Source organism: Megalobrama amblycephala, linkage group LG19 (assembly GCF_018812025.1).
Source record: "Megalobrama amblycephala isolate DHTTF-2021 linkage group LG19, ASM1881202v1, whole genome shotgun sequence".
NCBI lineage: Eukaryota > Metazoa > Chordata > Actinopteri > Cypriniformes > Xenocyprididae > Megalobrama > Megalobrama amblycephala.
In genome coordinates, this window is record NC_063062.1 from 25,037,731 (window position 1) to 25,044,043 (window position 6,313).

A 6,313-nucleotide genomic window follows, 5' to 3' on the forward strand; every position below is an offset into this window, starting at 1 on the left:
TAGACATGCATAAAAACAAACTGTGTGCCATGAATTATCCAGCCTAACTAATGTGACTATGCTTAATGTGCAAGCCTTTGAAATAACAAGCAGTGATCTTAAAATAGCACCACCTGCCTGTCATATATAATTTTAAATGACAGTCACATGCACACACATATGCTTTATGACAGTGCTGCAAAAGCAAAGTCTGTTTTAAAGTCATATCTTTATTCACCCCTTTAAGGAAAATGAAATCATCAAACTTCACCCTTTAAAAGAAACACACAGACAAACACAAACACAAAACAAATCATGCAGCTAATTAGAGACTTGCATTGACAACCCATTATTTTACTGTCTGCTTGTCAGCGCACTGCTAATCAACCCAACTCAAGCTTTTCAAGGTTTCTGGAAAGTTCCAACAGCAGTATATGCATTAGCTGCTATTCTAAATATACATCTACTGAACAGGTCTGCAGATAAGATGAGAAGACAACAAGAGGAGAAAGAGAAATAAAGAAAGAACATGTTTCCTATTTAGGGTTTTTAGACATAAATTGCCGTTATAAAGTCAAATGACTGTACAGTGTGAGGGAAAGACATTTATAGCTCTGGTCTCAAGCACTTCTTGCTTCGTACTGAGCGTTTCATGACACTCTGAGTCAATTCAAAAGCAATTTCCTGTCTGCTCTCAAGTCCTAATGCGTCCAAATATACTCGATCAGGTGAACACAGCATTATAAATTTGAAATGGTCTGTGCTTGGGGGATTCTGGGAGCACTGATCAATTTAGATAACTTATAATGTTAAACAAGGAGAAAGTAAAGCACTCTAAGCACATAATCACCCCCCCCCCATCCCGTTAAACATAGGTGTTGTTGCTATCTGGAGAGAAAGAGGCAGTTCTCCAGTTATGGCCATGTAGTGAATTCCAGGGCCCAGTTTATGGCCGGGCCCCTCTCTCTCTGTAACAGTGGACAAAGGTTTGCTACATTTTGATTGGATCTTGGTGGACTAACACAAACAAACTGTCCAACGCCATCAGATAAAGATGGAAGAACAACATCCAGACCTCTCTTAGAGGGTAAGAAGAAGACCTCTTGTACCAAGCCTGGGAAGGACAAGGCTTCTCATTGGTCCACAGGCAGTTACTGCCCTTCACCATCTAGACGCTACTTCCTAAGGTTAGCCAGAGACTGCCATAAAAATTCCTCTGGACCTTAGCAGAGGGTGAATGGGTGAAACAGAGAGATCACAAAGATCCATCCGAATCCATTCAAAACTATGTTTGAAAACCTTAGAACTGATGCAAACTACACATCCATTTCATACTTATTCACAAAAATAAGTATTCTCAGTGACAGCTATTTGTAGTGCAACCTCTGATGCAAAGTCAGCTGTTAATGTACAATTGAATGACAGTTAAATCTTTTTCCATCATGTTTAGTCTCTATTTGTTTAGAATATTGCCAAAGGTATTCTGGTGGTGGTTTGGAAAGTGAGAAATGCATTGGTAAACTTTAAAGACACTGTAAAGACTTCCAACTTTGTGCTTTATGCAAATGAGTTTCACAGGGGAGAGAAGGGTGGGCCACACTGTGTGTGTCCCCTCTGATGCCAGCAGCCAATCACAGCACTCGAATGGAGAAGCGCCAAAATGCAATCTCCTCCTCATCGGAAAGGGATAAAGGTACCCTTTCTACAGACACTCCTTGTTCTGAGTCTGTCCGTCAAAGGGGATAGACATTAACAGATAGACCGTTCTGAGTCCCGGCTTGCGAAGCTGAGACACAACAGATACATCGTTCTGAGTCTGCCCTGCGAAGGGAGAAGACATAACAGATATACCGTTCTGAGCCTCTGGTCCATCCAGAAGAGACAACAACAGATCCCGTGATCTGAGCCTACAGCTTGTGAGGCAGCAACAGAGACGACTACGTTCTAAGCCTCCAGCTTGTGAGGAAAGAGACATCAACAAACACTACGTTCAGAGTTTCCATCCAGCGAGACAGTAATGACATCTGCAACAAGGTTAAGCTCAGGAGAGCAAACCTTCACTTCAAGGTACCTTCGTCTGCGTGTTCCAGATTGTTAAGGACCTTCTGCACCTAAACCAGGGCCTCATCTGCGTGTTCCAGATTTTAGGACCCTTTGGTGCTCCAGGAGATCAGCATCCCACAGAGCTTCGTGTTCAAGACTGTTGAAACAGATTCTGGCTCCTCTTCCCACTGCACTGTCGCCCAGCACAACCAGTGGAAGACGTCACCGTCATCGGACTCGACCAAGTGGAACGTAAATATCACTTAACCAAACCTCTTTCCAGAGACCTTGGCATTGTTGTATATTATCAGTATATAATTTCCTAATTTCCATTAGATGTAATATAGCTGATGTTAGTTAATAACAAATAATCTTTCGTTTATTTGTTTGGTGCATAATAAGGTTCTCCACCTTATTATTTTCAGAGAAACAGTTTATCTTTCCATAAGATAGCGTAACTCCCACACCCAACTTAATCACTTGTATTCTATGTATCTTATGCACTTTATTCCTTTATCATTCATGGTATTCATTTAGTAGTTGTGTTAGTAATTCTTGTTTATCTTTTTGTTAATAAAATGTATTTTATTACACTTGTGTCTTCCTTGTGCTGATAATACAGAAAAGGTTCTACAAGTTAGCAATTTCACCAATCTTTCAGATAAATCAGCTGACCACTTTACATTAATTGTAAATGAATGAAAGCCCCTGTTGGGAGTGAAAGACCCTGACTGGTGCCCTGAACTAGGGAAAGGGGGGGGAAGTGGTCATCTGATGTACTCATAACCACACCTCAAGAGACGTATGATCCAAAAATCACAACGTCAGCGGTGACTTGAGTACCAATTTGAGTGTTCAAAATTAAGAACTCCAACCCATGTTCATTGTGCAAAATGGGGAAAAAATGCATTTCTAAACTTTAAAAGGGACTCAACCCTCTTTTTTGTTGTGATATAGTGTCTCAGTCTACATTACATTCCCACTGGTGTTTTAGGAAGAATATAATAATAATTACATATAATGACATATAATAATGACAGTAATAGCCATATATTGTAAAACAAATGCACTGTAAAATAAATGAATATTTCATGAGCATACTATTTAATGCTACAGTAGGGAAAATACAATAGTTTTGTCCCAGTTTCCTCACTTGGAAGAGATAAACCTTTGAGCTTTTATTTAGATGGCAAACTAACGTTTCTGTGAATGGTCTACAAATGTTTATCATTACAAATCCAGTGAAATGCTGTAATTTTAACACAAAAATGTTGGAAACTATGCAAATGTGAAAATAATGCGCAACTAATGCCTAATACGTCCTCACTGCACATGCAGAGATGGATGGAGTTCACTCACTGCATTCATTCACTGTGAACCAGCGTGAGCAAAGTAAGCGTGTATCAAACTGCCAAAGTCATGTGATTTCAGTAAATGAGGCTTCGTTTTGAAACGTTTCGAAATTTCAATGGTTCATGTGACTTTGGCAGTTTGGTACACACTCCAATTCAAAACAAAAGATTCGTAAAGCTTTATGAAGCTTCATGAAGCAGTGTTTTGAAATAGCCCATCACTAGTTATTGTTGAATAAAATTGTTTTGTTTTTTTGGTGCACAAAAAGTGTTCTCGTCACTTCATAATATTTAGGTTGAACCACTGTAGTCACATAAACTGTTTTAATTATGTCTTTAGTACCTTTCTGGGCCTTTGAAAGTGTTAATTGTCTTGCTGTCAATGGAGGCCTCACTGAGCCATCGGATTTTAAAAACATCTTAATTTGTGTTCCGAAGATGAAAGAAGGTCTTACGGGTGTTGAACAACATGAGGGTGAATAATTAATGACAGATTTTTTTTTTTTTTTTTTTGGGTGAACAAACCCTTTAATATAGAAAGGTCTAAACAGCAATCATCGTTGACATCTTGGGAATCACCTGTGTGTGCTAAAATGAGAGTAAATATCGGCATGGCTTTTGAGAGGAGATCTGAAGGGGTTTTTTTTTGTGCTGAACAGGTAATAGATTTCAGTGGCTCAAAGGTAGCTAGCTAACTTGCAATGTGGAATCTGATCTGACTTAGCAATAGTTAGATCTAAACATCAGTATATATATATAAAAATATATGCAAAAACTAAGATGATGATAGAGAGGTTGCTCTGGGTTTGATTGTCAGTGAAATCAAATATCACTTGTTCCATGACAAATCATTATTGATAATGAAACTGCCTTGACACATCTTAATGAATCATATTTGAATGTAATAATGCAAATCAGATTTGAGAGCTACAGCAGCGGGGAATATCACATGAAGCTATGACCTTAGAAGACTCTTAGAAGATTTTTTTTTCCTTCAATTTCCTTTTTCTGATACCTTTATAGTCCTTTTTTGTTGTGTTTGGAGCTTGACAGAGTCTGTCCACATAACTTTTAAATTCAAATTGTGAACATTCAGTATTTACTCTTATGTTGAATGGAAGAGAGGTATGGGTTTGGAACAACATGGGGGTAAATAAATGGCTTCTAATGTATGAATTTATAATAAATTAGACATAAAAACTATCATATTTTTTTTTTTAGTTTAGGTACAAATGTGTATATTTCCACTGACTCTCTGGGGAATTAACTAAATATTATGAACATATTAAAGTTCATTCTTACTACCTACTCAGAAATAAAAATAGAAGAATCTCACTTCTCACTATCTCACTTTTTCTTCACTGCTCTCTCTCACCTTTTCCAGTATCTGTGCAGCAATGTGATCAGATGAGAGAGGGGAGATATACAACCCAGTTCAAATTAATTAACACTCTTTTCTCATTTGAACAGATTAAAATTCCACAATTTCCATTTGATCATAAAGTATGCACATCTTCACTGTAAAAAAAAAAAAAAGATAACCTCTATTGTGTGATATACTCACTATACTCAGTATGTTAATATCTAACATATAAAAACACTGTAAAAAAAAAAAAAAAAAAAAAAAACTGGTTCAATAAATGACTTTCAAATAATTAACCCCATCTGATCTCTATGGGAGGAAAACGCTTAGCCTACCATGTAAGAGCCTAGAAGATGAAGGCGACGCGCAAAGTTTCATGTTCAGGGCATTTCCTTTAAGACAGTGATATTAAAACTCAGAATAGCCTACACCTTATTGATCATGCATACAGGCAAGCAGATGAGCCCAGAATGCATTAATACAGTGATATTAAAGGACAAACAAGAACATGAACTCAAAACAGGCAAAGTTTCACATTGTTTCCTCGGGGACATTTTAAAGTGCTTAATATGAAAAAACGCATTAAGAATAACGTGGTAAAAGACCAAACTCTGTAGGCACTCCTTATTAATAAAGCATAGGTTAGTATTCATGCAAAAAACATAAATAAATAAATAAACAGATGAGCCCAGAATATGAATGCAGTTTATAATTACAGGTTAGGCGTTTTCCTAAGTCAGTGATATTAAAAGAACAAATTCTGTACACAATTATGCCCTGAACATGAAGCTTTGCGTGTTGCGTTCATCTTCTAAAGCTCTTGACTGTACATATAGCTAAGTGTTCCCTTTCGTGGGAACTATCGACGCTGCGTGACAACGCATTGGGAACCTTCTGCGTGATGTCGTCACTGAAGCGCTCATGTATCTAACCAATCGCGTAGCGAGACGTCAGAGACGGGTGACATCACGGACCAGGAAACTATAAAGCACACCCGGATGCAGAGCACGCTAGCTTCTGTGTCTTCAGCAAGCACTCTATGTTATCGTGTGTCTTATTTGGTGTTGTTTGTCTTATTTCATATAAACAAGTCACGATATCTTTGTCTGAGGACAAGAGTATCTCACACCAATCCATATATATTTCCCTATAATACCTTACAAACTATTACGAGCTATAATTCTCTTTGTATTCTAATATATTCAGCCTGTCATTTTTGACTGTTTTGGGCTGCATTTAACCCTTTCGCACGTAAGTTTTAAATATTCTGTCTGACCCCCCCAGCGTGAGTTTTTTGAAGCGACCGTTATTTAGAACGTATCACTTTATGGTTTCCATGGTGACGCGTCATTGCTTGTTATGTGACACACCGCAGCACTGTATGAATGATAATCTGCTTTCATTTAATTTTTCCTTTGTTATTCAAAATATTCACAAATTTGTTGACTATAGCATGAAATATCTAATATTCCGATTGACAAATATGTGCAAGTGGATGTGTTTTGCAGTTTAAACACCTTTATAACGATCATGTTAGTTGAGCCATATGTGCGATGGGCGCCGCCATGTTAGTTTG

At 37.7% G+C, this 6,313-nt stretch overlaps 1 protein-coding gene across 1 annotated transcript in view; it reads right to left on the minus strand.

The window, feature by feature from the left end:
- The window catches only part of spon1a (spondin 1a), a 232,422-nt gene that overhangs the window by 33,398 nt on the left and 192,711 nt on the right, over window positions 1-6,313 (minus strand). The gene's annotated exons all lie outside the window — the stretch shown is intronic.